Below are 15463 nucleotides of genomic sequence, written 5' to 3'. Positions count from 1 at the left end.
AGAGACCTGGGGATTCGCCAAAAATTTATTAAGACTGTTTCCGTTAAATTGTTTAAAGAATTTAGAACTTGTACATGCTACTCTATGGATTGTTTTATCGTGTTTTGCGAAAGTTAATTATTTTGATTATATATGAACTACATGGGTGTTTGATATATGTTCCAGCCACCTGTGGTTGTGTATACTGTGTATGTATTGATGTTTATGGTCACCGGTTCAGGGGAGACTCTGTCGAAATTTTTCGGTAGGGATTCCTCGTGGTTTCGATCACACCGGTTAAGTAGAGTTAATAGTTAATTAACGGTCACCTTAGAGAGTAGTATAGTATAGTAAGAAGGGTGGTCATTATAGAGGGTGTGCAATCATTTCGCCTTCTTCAAATCGTAGATTGGTGAGCTGGTTGCGAAGTAAGTCCCGTCTCACGAGCTTGGCTTCAGACGTCCCTTCGTGTAGCTCAAGGAACTTCTCCCAAAGCTCATTTGCTGAGTTGTAGGTACCGATCCGGTTGACTTCTTGTGGCGGAAGGACGCTCAACAGATGAAACTCTACTTTGTCGTTTGCCATGTAGTCAGCCTACTCCTTCTATGTCCATTGGTATTTTTCCTTACCCTCGGGTGCTATAAAACTGAACTTCATTATTAAAAGTAATTCAAAGTCGATTTTAAAGAATACCTACATTCGCTTTTTCCAGCTAGCAAATTTCCCCTCGAACTTCGGTGGGTGTATGCTCGGTCTGACCATTGATTCGGTGCTTCGATCGGCGGTTAGTCCTCCTGAAGCGTCTTGGCTCTGATATCACTTGTTAGGACCGTTGGCGACTAGAAGGGGGTTGAATAACCCAGCACAAAATCAAAAGCAAATGAACCCTTCTTGAACTTAAAAGAACACTTGCATAAAATAATTGAATAAACAAAAGGACAGAGACTTAGAGGATTTACTTGGTTACAACCGGGGAGATTATTAATCCAAGGAATAGAGTAGTACTAAATTCTCCTACAGGCATAGAAGCCTCTTTACAGCAGTGTAACCACAGAAAATGAAAAGCTAAATGAAAACTAAGATGTGTATAAGTGTTGGTGCAAGAATGCTTGTTATGTTTTAGCTTCTGGACCAAGGCTGTATTTATAGCTTTGGTCGGGGCGCCTGGAGTGGGATAAAATTCTATCCCTGACGCTTCGATCAAAGTCCACATCAATCATGATAAATTTTGGGTTCCAGACGCCCGGACTCACAAAGTCAACATGATTGACTTTTTCGATCCGTGCCCTCTGTTCCGGCTCTGCTCGACTCGGTCCGGGACTTTCGCTCTGGCTTCGCTCGCTTGGGTGATTTCGACCATCTGGAATAGGACTCACCTGAACCCAACTTTTGGCCTTCTCGAGCAACATTCCGCTCCGACTTCTAGTCCCTCGGAAACGCCGCGTGCTTCCTTCTCAACCACCCGCGTATTCTTCCGCAGCACCTCGTCCCTCAGACGCACCGAGCCCATCGGCTCTCTCCCGTGTCATCATTCTCACTAGCTGCGTCTTTTGCTCGACTTCTTGTGCTCCTAAGCTCCTGCACACGTAGACATAAGGTTAAACATAATAGGACCTAACTTAACTTGTTTGATCATATCAAAATAACCTTAGGATACCAACAATCTCCTCCTTTTTGATGTGAGCAACCCATATTAAATTAGGGTAAACAAACATAAAATAAAAGGAATAAATTTTCAATTCAAGTGTAAAAAAAAAAAAAATAATCTACCACCCTCTAGACTTAATCTTCCCTTCTCCCCTTTAATCACATAAAAAATGGGGTACCAAAAAAAAATCTAAGGGTAACTTTTATAAAACTCTGTTTTTGAAATAATTTTGAAAATTTTATAAAGATTTTGAAAATATTGAAAATAATTTTGATATCACTAAAAATGCAAAAAAAAATTTAGAAAAATTTTCTAAGTAAAACAAAGAATTTTTTAGAGACAAGCAATAATTGCCTTAGTTAAACAAATTTGCAATGAAAAATTTTTCAAAAAAAAAAAAGAGTAACTATTTAAATCATTATCTAATTTCAATTTTAATGCTCTATCAGTTAGTCAATTAAACATTTTATTTCAATATTTGGCTTCCAGGCTGTGGCGAGGCACTAGGTCTTCTTGATTATTGAAGCAACAACCACTTTCTCGACAAAACCTCATAAGGAAATTAAACGTCTAATTTTCTCACTGAAAGCGTTAAGTCTAATTAAAGTTCAAGTTAAACAAGACTTTGGAACCCAATATAGTTTCCAGCAAACTGAATTAATTAAGAATTTTTTAGAAACATATTTCCTTGAAATTTTTCTAATTTGTCCTTTGTGATATTTAAAGTACTAGTTCAAATTACATCTTTTAATACATGTATGTGAATGTATGATTTTTCAAGTTTTTTATTTCTTTTTGTAAATTTTCATTTTCTAGCTTTAATTTATCAAAATCTTCTAATAGACAAGATTTTGATAGAATTACTTTTAATTCTTTAATTTCTTTTTCTAATTTGCAACAATCTTTAGTTAACAATTTAACAAATTTAAATAACTTATCAGGAGGAAGAGATCGTACCTGACTTACCTTGTCGATCTTGTTGTCCGTAGCTCTCCCTGAAGTGCTGCTTTCTTCCGATGTAGCTCCTTCTTGATCGATGCTCTTGATGCTAATTTCAGACGAGCTTGCTTCGTGTTCATCTTCTTGATGACTTGCCATTAATGCAAGTACGGAGAAAGCCTCAACTTCCGATTCGGACGATGTTTCGTCCCACGTCGCCTTTAAAGTCGTGTACTTGTTCGTTTGGATAGACTTCTTTCCTTTGTTCTTATCCTTGTTCCTTAACTTAGGGCAGCTGCCCTTAATGTGCCCTTCTTCATTGCAGTGGTAGCATTTGATTGTCCTTTTCTTTCTACCCTGCGAATGGTTTGTTTTTCTTGATTTAAATTCCTTTTTAAAATACCTTACCATCATTACCATTTCATCGTTGAGAGAGAGGATTCTGACTCATGTTCGTCTCTCGTTGCCTTAAAGATGATGTTGTGTTTCGGCTCCTTCATACCTACACATCTCGATTCATGCACTTCAAAAGTTGAAAATAATTCTTCTAAGGTAATAGATTCTAAGTCCTTAGAGATATAGATGGCATCTACTAGTGATGCCCATTTTGTATTTCTAGGGAATGCATTAAGAGCGTACCTTAGCGAATCTCAGCTGCTTACCTTTTCTCCGAGATTCGAAAGTTCGATGATGAGCTCCTTAATCCTCGAGTGAAGGTGTGTAATCATTTCGTCTTCTTCAAATAGTAGATTGGTGAGCTGGTTGCGAAGTAAGTCCCATCTCACGAGTTTGGCTTCAGACGTCCCTTCGTGTAGCTCAAGGAACTTCTCTCAAAGCTCATTTGCTGAGTTGTAGGTACCGATCCGGTTGACTTCTTGTGGCGGAAGGACGATCAGTAGATGAAACTCTGTTTTGCCGTTTGACACGTAATCGACCTGCTCCTTCTATGTCCACTGGTATTCTTCCTTACCCTTGGGTGCTACAAAACCAAACTTCATTATTAAAAGTAATTCAAAGTCAATTTTAAAGAATACCTGCATTTGCTTTTTCTAGCTAGCGAATTCCCTCTCGAACTTCGGTGGGTATATGTTCGATCTAGCCATTGATCTGGTGCTTCGATCAGCGATTAGTCCTCCTGAAGCGTCTTGGCTCTGATATAACTTGTTAGGACTATTGGCTTGCTAGAAGGGGGGTTGAATAACCCTGCATAAAATCAAAATCAAATGAACCATTCTTAGACTTAAAAGAACACTTTCATAAAATAATTGAATAAACAAAAGGATAGAGGCTCAGAGGATTTACTTGGTTACAACCGAGGAGGTTGTTAATCCAAGGAATAGAGTAGCACTAAATTCTCCTACAGGCGAAGAAACCTCTTTACAGCAGTGTAAGCACAGAAAATGAAAAGCTAAATGAAAACTAAGATGTGTATAAATGTAGGTACAAGAATGTTTGTTGTATTTTAGCTTCTGGACCAAGGTTGTATTTATAACCTTAGTTAGGACACCTGGAGTGGGATAGAATTCTATCCCCGACGCGATCAAAGTCCAAGTCGATCATGATAAATTTTGGGTTCCGGGCGCCTGGACTCACAAAGTCAACATGGTTGGTTTTTTTGGTCTGAGCCCTCTGCTCCTGCTCTGCTCGCCTCGGTTTGGGACTTCCGCTCCGGCTTCGCCTGCTTGGGTGATTTCGGCCATCCGGAATAGGGCTCACCCAAACCCAACTTCCGGCCTTCTCGAGCAACCTTCCGCTCCGGCTTCTCGTCCCTCGGAAACGTCGTGTGCCTCCTTCTCGTCCACCCGTGTACTCGTCCGCAGCACTTTGTCTCTCAGATGCACCGAGCCCGTCGGCTCTCTCCCGTGCCATTCTTCTCGCTAGCTGCGTCTTTTGCTCGACTTTTTGTGCTCCTAAGCTCCTGCACACTTAGACACAAGGTTAAACATAATAGGACCTAACTTAACTTGTTTGATCACATCAAAATAACCTTGGGGTACCAACAATCTCCTCCTTTTCGATGTGAGCAACCCAGATTAAGTTAGGGTAAACAAATATAAAATAAAAGTAATAAATTTGCAATTCAAGTGCAAAATTTTTAAAAAAATTAATCTACCTCCCTCTAGACTTAATCTTCCCTTTTCTCCCTTTGATCACATAAAAAATGGGGTAAAAAAAAATCTAAGGGTAACTTTAATAAAATTCTGATTTTCAAATAATTTTGAAAAATTTATCAAGATTTTGAAAATATTTAAAATAATTTGATAGCACTAAAAATGCAATAATTTTTAGAAAAATTTTCTAAGTAAAACAAAAAATTTTTTGAAACAATCAATAATTTTCCTCAGTTAAACAAATTTACAGAGAAAATTTTTTCAAAAAAAAATTGAGTAACTATTTAAATCATTATCTAATTTCAATTTTAATGCTCTATCAGTTAGCCAATTAAACATTTTATTTCAATATTTGGCTTCCAGGCTATGGTGAGGCACTAGGCCTTCTTGATTATTGGAGCAACAACCACTTTCTAAACAAAGTCTTATAAGGAAATTAAATGTCTAATTTTATAGCTAAAAGCGCTAAGTCTAATTAAAGTTCAAGTTAAACAAGACTTTGGAATTCAATATAGGTTCCAGCAAACTAGATTAATTAAGAATTTTTTAAGAACATATTTCTTTGAAATTTTCCTGATTTGTCCTTTGTGATATTTAAAGTATCAGTTCAAATTATATCTTCCAATACTTGTACTATATGTGCATGTATGATTTTTCAAGTTTTTTTATTTCATTTTGTAAATTATCATTTTCTAGCTTTAATTTATCAAAATCTTCTAATGGACAAGATTTTACTAGAATTACTTTTAATTCTTTAATTTCTTTTTCTAATTCATTTTTTCCAGCTAGCGAATTCTCCCTCGAACTTCGGTGGGTATATGTTCGATCCGACCATTGATTTGGTGCTTCGATTAGCGATTAGTCCTCCTGAAGCGTCTTGGCTCTGATATCACTTTTTAGGACCGTTTGTTGGTTGCTACTCGAATACCGTCCTAGTTCCCCTGTACAAAAATTTGTACAAGCATAGAACTATCCTAGCTACCCATGTGCTCTACTGAAGTTAAATTTGGATTACAAACGATGCTTAACATTATTAATCCAAATTGTCCTTCAGAAGTTAAACTTGCATTGGAAACGATACTTAACATTTTTACTCCAAGTTTAACCGATGTGATCTTCCTAAGTTAAATCATATTACAGAAGTTATCAAATATTTATTTCAAAGATCGGCTTCCAGGTTAAACATGGCGAGGCACTAGGCCTTCTTGGGTATGAGATCATCCACCACTTCCTAGACAAAGCCTTTCAAAGAAATTAGATATTTAACTTCTTACAGTAAACTAAGTTTAACTATAGAGACCTCAATAGAAACACAATATCGAAACATAAAATCGAACAATAAAATCGATAACAAAAATGATAACTTAAAACCGATAACATCTTGTGTTGATTTTTCAAGATCTATACAAAAGATGAACTAGTCATGATGCAGAAACTAATAACTAGTTATACCTTTGGTAGCTTATAGACCTCTTGATCTTCTATTGTATTCCTCTCCTTCTCTTGGACGTCGTGTGGGTGACGATCTTCCAAGATGAAATCCACTCAAGCTTCTTCTAAGGCTTCCAAGATTCGGCCAGCAACTAACCTCCAAAGGATGCTAGACAAGAGAGCTTCCTTCTCTTCTTATTCTCCTTCAAGCAACCGGCCACCAAGAGATCTCCACACAAGATGCCGCTGGCCACCAAGAGAGAAAGCAAAAGGAGAAGAGAGAAGGACAAGGGCCGACCACCAAGGATTGGAAGTGAGGAATAGAAGATGTGTTAATCTCATGAGGCACCCCTCCATCTCTTTTATAATCCTTGGTCTTAGCAAAAAAGGAAAGTTTTAAACATAATTACAACTTCCTTATATTCCTTGCCAATGACTAAAAAGGAAAGTTTTAAAACAAAAAATTAAAACTTTCTTTTCTTCTTGTCATGGTCGGCCACCTCCTTGTGCTCCAAACAAGGAAAGTTTTAAACACAAAATTAAAACTTCCTTATTTATTTTCGGTAAGAAATTTTAATAGAAAATTTTCTCTTTTAAATCCCTTGTTGGTTATAAAGGAAAATTTTATAAATTAAAATCTCTCTTTTAAAACATGTGGATGGTTACCAAAAAGGAAAATTTTATCAAAAATTAAAATTTTTCTTTTAACTACAAATAAGGAAAGATATCAAACCTTTCTCTTAATCCTTTGTAGAAAACTATAAAAGGAAAGATTTTAAAATTTAAAGCTCTCTTTTAAAACCATGACTTCCACAAAAGGAAAGATTTTAAAAATTAAAATACCCTTTTAATATGATGTGGTCGGCCACCTAGCTGATGTGCGTAGATTATATACACTTTTATACATACTTTGACGCACATCTACTTGTACTTCATGCGCATAATCTATATTTATTGCACCCTATTTCATTATAATATCATACTTCCATTATATTTTGTTCGGAGATATACTATTTGCTTGTTTTGATTGATAGGACATGATTTGGAGCAAAAACGGAGTTTAAATGAAGTCAAGAGCTTCTAGAGTGACACGGGCATCCAAAACTAAGTTTTCTTCATGTTTTGGCCATGTGGCACCCACACGGCCGTGTCAAGGCCATGTGAGGGGCGTGTAAAGGCCGTGTGAACCTCACACAGCTGTGCGAAGGTCGTGTGGAACTTTCAGCACTGCAGACCAAAAGTAAAATGGACATAAATTTGTGCTCGGTTGGAGTTATGAGCTGTTCCAGATATCAAAATGCAGATAACTTCAAGATCTACAACTCTTATGAAGACTTAATCCAGAGAAAACCACGTCTCGAAGGTCTAAAATGCATTTCTATGTGACATGACCTTAGCACAAGGCCGTGTGGAATCCCTGTACTGCACACCAAGAGTAAAATAGGCATAACTTTGTCATCCGTTGGAGTTTTAGACTATTCTTTGAACCAATGTGTAGATACTTCTGGATCTACAACTTTGATGAAGACTTCAACTAGATAAAATCCCATATTGATGGAGTAAAAGACATTGCAATAAGACATAGCTATGCAGGGCTAATCAAGGGGGTGTGTGAGCCACATGGCCATGTCATGCAGGGGGGTGTGAGCTCCACACGGCCGTGTAAGGTTTCCAGAGGAGAAGAATGACATGGTCATGTGAGCCACACGACCATGTAAGGTTTCTAGAGGAGAAGAATGACATGGTCGTGTGGATCTACACAGTCGTGCAAGGAGTGCAGTGGCAGAGCCAGACATGGTCATGTCTCACACACGGCCATGTGAGATAGGCAGAGAGGGGAGTGAGCCAAGCCGTGTCCCACACACGGCCAGGTCTTGGGGCCGTGTGGCACCCGATTTTCCCCCTCTATATAAAGGTTTCTTCTTCATTTCAAAGGGGATCTTCTCCCTCTTGGGGAGAAAGCGAGATTTGAGTCTTTCCTTCCAATCTTGGGAGGATTTCTGGGTGATCTAAGGAAGATCTTCAACGGATTCGACTCTGGAAGCGTGGATTGGATCCGAAGACCAAGTTTCATCTTAGATAAGTTTTCTTTCTCTCCTCTTCTTGGATTGGGGATCAAAGAAATGCTTGTAATCTTTGTATTTTCGGATTTCTTTCTTCGATTCATGGAGTAGATCTCTTTGTTTTAGGATGGAGGGAGTATTTATATGATGAATTGATATAAACTCTTGTGGATTTGCCATTTTCTTGTTTCTATGATATTGTCTTGTTTGTATCAATTCAATCTTGAATGAATTGTTGTGATGTGGACCTAATTCTCATTTTAGATTGATTGTTTGAATGTCCTATGGATCTTGTAGAGATTATCTCCCACTCGATTTTCTGAGGGAAGCATGCAAAAGGTGCAAGCTCGTGTAAGGACGTTTGAGGGATAAGATTTAGGGAAAAATAGGATAATTTAAGAGGGTAGGATAGATTTAGGGATTAATCTTTATATCTTATGGGTTGAGAAGTATGATCTTTGTGTTGATTGTCCGAGGGATCTTCGTGACAGGAACATGCCCGTGCAAGGACAACATAAGTTCATATCTAATTGATTACATTTAGGTATAGATTTCAGTCCTAGGCCGGTTGTCTATTGCAAGAGAGAACCGGCAACCTTCTATAAATGTTGGATAATTGAGAAACAGGATTTGGTAGATCATTTACATTGAGGAGTCTTACAAAAAAAACCAAAACTCCTAGAACATTCCTTTATCATAGCCCATAATCTTGTTTGTTGATCTTTCATTTCTATGTTTACTTTTCATTAGTTACATTTAGCTTTTGGAAACCAATTGATTAGTTGTTTAGCTAACTCGTGTTGAAACATTTCTAGTGCTTATTCCAGTCCCTATGGATACGATAATCTTTTATATTACTTGCGACATTTCCGTACACTTGCGGAGGTCAACAAGTTTTTGGCGCCATTATCGGGGACTGCGCTATAACATTAGGAATTATTAATTGAGTTAGACTAGACGTAACTTTTCTTTTCATTTGCATAGTTGTAACTAAGTGTTAGAATTCTATTTTCATCATTTGCATATCTTTCTAATTCTTGACAATTCTTTTTGTTGCAATTCTAATTCTAATTCTAACTTTGCATTCTTGATTTCTAGCACTCTAATCTAACTTTTCTCTGTTTTCTCTTTTGATCTAGTTTCTTTCTTCTTTTCTTTTGTAAACATATCTTGCAATCTTTAGCATATGAATTATTCTAGACATTTTTCTTGTTCCTTTTGTCTTTTATTTCTTGTTTTCATTATGCACTTTCTTTCTTGCAATTTAATTTCTACATTTTTCTTTCCTACTTTTCATATTACATTTCATTTCTTGTTTTTGATTCTTGAATATCCATGAGCACTAACATGTCAAGCAGGCCCATGAGAAATTTTTCTACACCCTTTTCTACAAGATTTTTATCTCCCATTGTGCAACCTCAAATTGAAACAGAAAGTTTCCAACTAGACCCAGAGTTAATTTTCATGATACAAGGTCACAAATTTGGAGGAGAAGTATCAGAAAGTATTTATCTACATCTTGAAACATTTCTAGAGATTTGTGATATGGTGAAATGTGAAGGAGTGTCATCAGATGCATTTCGATTGATGACATTTCCTTTCAGTATCAAGGATAAAGCAAGGACTTGGTTATATTTTCTCCATCCTCAATTTCTGAATCATTTTTTTCCTCCAAGCAGAACAGTGTATATGAGGAATTTCATAACAAATTTTGCTCAAGCATACGGAGAATCATTGTTTAAAGCATGGGATAGATTCAAGAGTCTTCAAAGACAGTGCCCTCATCATGATTTTGAAAAATAGTTAATTCTGCACATATTCTATGGGGAAATTTCTTTCTCAGACAAGAGTTTATTGGATTAATTAGCTGGAGGTTCTTTTATGGACAAAAGTGTAGATGAAGCATATATGTTAATTGATCAAGTGACATTGAACCTCCATGAATGGTCGAATATAAGTTGGATGAAATCTCCCTCAAACATTCAAGAAGTGTAAGCCATAAATGCTATAGAGCCTGTCAAACAAATTATAACTCAACCATCTATGAGTTTTGAAAATCACAAGTCATAGAACGGGGAGTTCAAACATTTAGGGGCAAAGATTGAAAGTATTGTTTCAAATTGGTTTAAAGAAGATCCCCCTCCTTCGCAGACAAGATCTAGTGAAAAGTGTGATGATGTTGGGTTGAGAATTGAAAAAAATCATGAAGAACTTCTGAAGAAGGTCATGTTTAGAATTGAGGAGAAGAACAATAGAAGATCACATGAACTCAATTCCATTATTCCAGGAGGTTCCCAAATGCCACAAGTACCTTTCCCTCAACAATTGATCATACCAACACTAGATAAGCAAGTTGAATCTCCTCCACAAGCTAAAAGGGAATATGGGAAATTAGAAGTACCTTTCCCAAGACCTTCACTAAGGGTTCCTTTTCCACAAAGGATAGTGGGTGTCAATGAGAACTATGACTTTAAAAAATTCTGTGACACTGGTAAGGTTGACTGCAGATTTTTGAATTTGTATAAAGATGAAGACTCTTCAGATGAGGATTGTGAAGATAATGCAGTGGTAAATAAGTTTTCAGATGATAAATGTGATGTGGTAGATCAACTTAAAACTGCAAGTGAAGTTATTGATCCTCTTGTTATTGATTCTCCTATTGAGGACATAGATGTTGGTTTATTTTTTGATGTTTGTGTTGATGATGATGTTTTAGAAGAATGTGTAGGGAGTTGTGTTGTGGAAGCAGCATCTCAAGGATCACAACCTTTGTCCACACAACCCTTAGAGGTTGTAAGAATTGATCATGTTATGGAACAATGTGTAGGGACTTATGCAGAGCTAGCAGAGTCTCAAGAATCACCATCTTTGATATCATCAACAGTTGAGTCTGAGCCAGAACCATCATTTGATTCAGAGGAAATCATATCCACATGTTTAGAGATATCAGGTATTTCTCAGCAAAGCAAGGTTAGTACTTCTTGTGATCTTTTGGAAAATTTTATAGAGGTACCTATCATTGACTTTGTTAGATGTGATTCAATTTTTATTTCTTATTTTGCTTATCTTAATATGGTTATGACTCTATCTTATCTAATATATTTATGGGAGATTTGTACTTTCTTTGCATGTGCAGATTTCACTTGGGCTAATGATTGGAAGCTCAATCTGAACCGTCTTCGACCACCTGAAAAAACTTTTAAGAAGACGAAGATGGAGAGAGTTATACTTTACTTTGTAGCTCCATTGATGAAAGTTCTCTCTATAACAAGAACCCCTAGTAGGAGGGTTCTAAAGTATCTTACCCCTCCAAGAGTGAGATTTAGATAAATCTAATGAGGTGGTCGAGCTAATGACCTTAAACAAGCGCTTCTTGGGAGGCAACCCAAGTTCATTTTCCTTATTTTCTTTTATGTCTTTAGTTCTGAGTTTATAATAAACATGTATCCTCTACTTAATTTTTCTTGTCTATCTTATTGTTGTAGAATTCAAAGTTGTGGAGGAATGTGAGTATTAGATGGAGAAGTATCTTTAAAAACATGAATGTCAACCATTTGGAGCTCAACACTTGGTAACTTCTCTTAAAATCTCCTCCACATTGTTTTTAGTTTTCATTGGGACAATGAAAAGTTTAAGTCTGGAGGGATGTATTAGATGCATTTGATTTACTTTGTTTGTTTTTGTTTTGTTTATGCCTTGCATTTTGCTTTGATTTTTTGTGGCATACATCTTGAGAACATGAAACTCCATTTTTATGTTTTCTTGTCCTAAAGCAAATTGTTAGCACGTTCTTTATCTTGATTCATGATATTGTAAATGATGATAGTATATTTAGTGTACTTCTTTTCTCTATCTTGAGTAGCATGAATTGAGCTAAGTATCAATTAGAAATAAGTTTTAGTCTTGACCTAACCTTAAGGATCTTACTTTCACTACACTTTGACTTGATACTTGAATAGTTGATATCATTGAAATAGTCATGATTCATTCTATTTGTTTAGTACTTGGTTTCTATGGTGATTTCTCAAACTTCATTTTGGTTGCTGGATGAGGCTCGAATCTTGAAAAACTCATTTGAAAAAAAATCAAAATATCCCAACTTATGTGCCTAAAAACTCTGTGTTTAAAAAGGTGCATGATGAAAAAAAAGGAAAAAAAAGAGTGAAAAAAAGGGATATAAAAAACAGTTGTCGTGAGTGAAAACTAGAAAGTCACCCCTTTGAGACTGAGTTAGGTTACTGGGGAAATGACTTCTATGGTTCTCCTGATATTGAGCACGCCTTTGAGACCTTGGGTTGATTGAGAAATATGAACCAAGTGTGTGGCAGGTAAATGTCTATCACCGAAAACATTAGGAACTCAAATTGGATGAAGACTTGACTAGGACAAAGATTGAAACTTGAAGGGTTTTGAGTTACTTATTTGCACCGTGCACAAGAAACTTATGCTTAAGCCATACTAGGTTTATTTCTATGATCATGCTCATTAATAAAACTTGTGGATAGAGTTAGGAGAGTGTATTAAGGATTATGATGCATTGTTGAATACATGAATCGTGATTGCGGCATTTTTCTTGAGAACAAGCAAAGGTTTAAGTCTGGGGGTGTGATGTGCGTAGATTATATACACTTTTATACATACTTTGACGCACATCTACTTGTACTTCATGCGCATAATCTATGTTTATTGTGTTTGAGTGTATACTGAAAAGCCTAAGCTTTGTAAACATTCATTATGAATAAAGAATCACATTTGGTCAAATTGTCTACATTTAGTTGTAGTTGTTCAATTAATTTATACTGTAGATAACATAGTATGTGGTGCCACATGCAGAAGATAATGTTATCAGTACCTTATAAATTATAAACAGTAGCTCATGACCAAAATGGAAAGGAACAAACCATTAGAAGGTTGTAGTGTAATTAGGTATCAGTTTATCTTGACTGTATAATTACACTAGTACACTTAGAGTGTAATGAGTAGGACCATTTGAGGTCGTTTCTTTTATACTGACTTTATAAAGAAACAAAGACCTCGGTTATTATGGAAGTGTATGCTCTTAATCCTAATATAATAACAAGCACATATATTTGATATTTATTTCTTTAATTTATCAATGGGTGAGATTTAGTTCGATGAATCAATAAGCTCGATAATTTGGGAAATGGTATCACTTATAGTGTGTGTTGTTGATTATAGAAGGAAACTGTGTCCTAGAGATACTAGGTTAATAATGTCCTCAAGAGGAGCTCATAAGGATTGTCATGTTAAACCCTGCAGGTGGACTTAGTCCGACATGATGATAAGGTTGAGTGGTACTACTCTTGGACTAAGATATTAATTAAATGAGTTGTTAGTAACTCACTTAATTAGTGGACATTCGATATCTTAAACACAGGGAGACTAACACACTCATAATAAGAAGGAGCCCAAAAATGTAATTTGGGATTGGTGCGGTAGTTCAATAATAGTTCTCTAGTGGAATGAATTATTATTGATAAAATTAAGTTGTGTGTTCGGGGCGAACACGGGATGCTTAATTTTATCGGGAGACCAAAATCAATTCCTCCTCTCGGTCCCTATGGTAGCCTCTTATTTATATAGCACTATACCCACCTATACCCACTTTCTATACCCACCTAATAGGGGTCGGCCAAGCTAGCTTGGGAACCAAGCTAGGGCTGGCCTAAGCATAAATTGGTGTGGTCGGCCCTAGCTTGAACCCAAGCTAGAGGGGCCGGCCATATTAAATTAAAAAGGATTTTAATTTTAATTTTTATTATGTGGAAGATATAATTTATTAAAAGAGAATTAAAATTAAAATATCTCTCTTGTAAAAGATCTACAAAAGATTAAAGAAAGAGATTAGATCTCTTTCCTTATTTGTAGATTGGTGAGATATTTTATTTTCTCTTTAAAAATTATTCACATATTGTTAAATTAAAATTATAGAAATTTTTTTTTATCAACCATGAAGAGATTTTTGAAGAGAAATTTTATTTTTAAAATTTTCGGAAACAAATTAGGAAGTTTTAATTTGTTAATTAAAACTTGTCTAATTTATTTCTTTTGATGTAGCCGGCCAATATTGTTTTAATTGAAAATTTTATTTTATTTTTCTCAATTAAATCATGTCAAGGAAATTAAGGGAATTTTATTGTAATTAAATTTCCTAATTTGCCTAGGCCAAGGAATATAAAAGAAGGGGTGGGGGTGCCTTCATGAGATACAACCTCTATTATTTCTCTCCCTCTTTTGTTCTTTGTTGTGGCCGGCCATCATCATCCTCTCCCTCTCTTCCTCTTGTGGTGGCCGAAACATCCCTATTGCTTGGAGTTTTTGTGGAGGCCGGATACTACTTGGAGAAGAAGAAGAAGAAGGAGAGAAAACTAGCATCTCTTGGAGCTTGGTTGGTGTTTTGATCTTCTTCCTTGGTGAAGCTTCCTTGTTGTGGTCGAACCTAGCTAGGAGGAGAAGAAGGTGGTTGGTGGTTTCTCATCTCGGAAGATCGTTGCCCACACAACGTCCGAGGTTAGAAGAGGAATACGGTAGAAGATCAAGAGGTCTTTCTAGAAGGTATAACTAGTAATTTTTCCTTTCCGCATCATACTAGTTATTTATGTAAATAATACCAAATACAATAGGTTTACGTTCTAGTATTTCGAATATGTTTTTCGAAGTTGTGTTTTTTTTTTGTTTTATTTTTCCTTGTGATTTGATTGTTCTTTTCGGTTAACCTAAAGTTATTTTAGGAAATTAAATATTAGATTTCTATAAAAGGTTTTGTCTAGTCGGTGGTGGTTGCTCCCATATCCAAGAAGGCCATGTGCCTCGCCACGTCAGTACTGGGAACCAATTATGGAAATTAATATTTAATGGAATTAATAACTTAAGGTGATTTGGGTCGAACGTGTTAAGTTCCGCAGGAGATCCAAGTCAAAACCTAAAAGAACAAATAGATTAAGTTTTGGATCAAACGTGTTAAGTTCCACAAGCGATCCAAAATTTAATTTAAAAGAACACGTGGTAGCTAGGAAAAGGTTCAGACCTTTGTACAAAATTTTTGTACAATGGAACCTCTAGGCTTTCCGAGTAGCAACCAACATATTGCACCCTATTTCATTATAATATCATACTTCCATTATATTTTGTTCGGAGATCTATTCTTTGTTTGTTTTGATTGATAGGACATGATTTGGAGCAAAAATGGAATTTAAATGAAGTCGAGAGCTTCTAGAGTGACAGGGTCATGAAAAACTAAGTTTTCTTCATGTTCTGGCCGTGTGGCACCC

General features: G+C 36.2%; 1 non-coding gene across 1 annotated transcript; it reads right to left on the bottom strand.

The window, feature by feature from the left end:
- Positions 1-9858: 9858 nt before the first annotated feature.
- On the bottom strand, positions 9859-9964 carry LOC121983486. The gene has a single exon (XR_006112536.1). It is a non-coding gene; the product is annotated as a small nucleolar RNA R71 (small nucleolar RNA).
- Between the last annotated feature and the right edge of the window lie 5499 nt (positions 9965-15463).

This window comes from Zingiber officinale, chromosome 5A (genome assembly GCF_018446385.1).
Source record: "Zingiber officinale cultivar Zhangliang chromosome 5A, Zo_v1.1, whole genome shotgun sequence".
Classification (NCBI taxonomy): domain Eukaryota; kingdom Viridiplantae; phylum Streptophyta; class Magnoliopsida; order Zingiberales; family Zingiberaceae; genus Zingiber; species Zingiber officinale.
The sequence above is the reverse complement of the archived record's forward strand: the minus strand, read 5'-3'. Positions and strand labels throughout refer to the sequence as shown.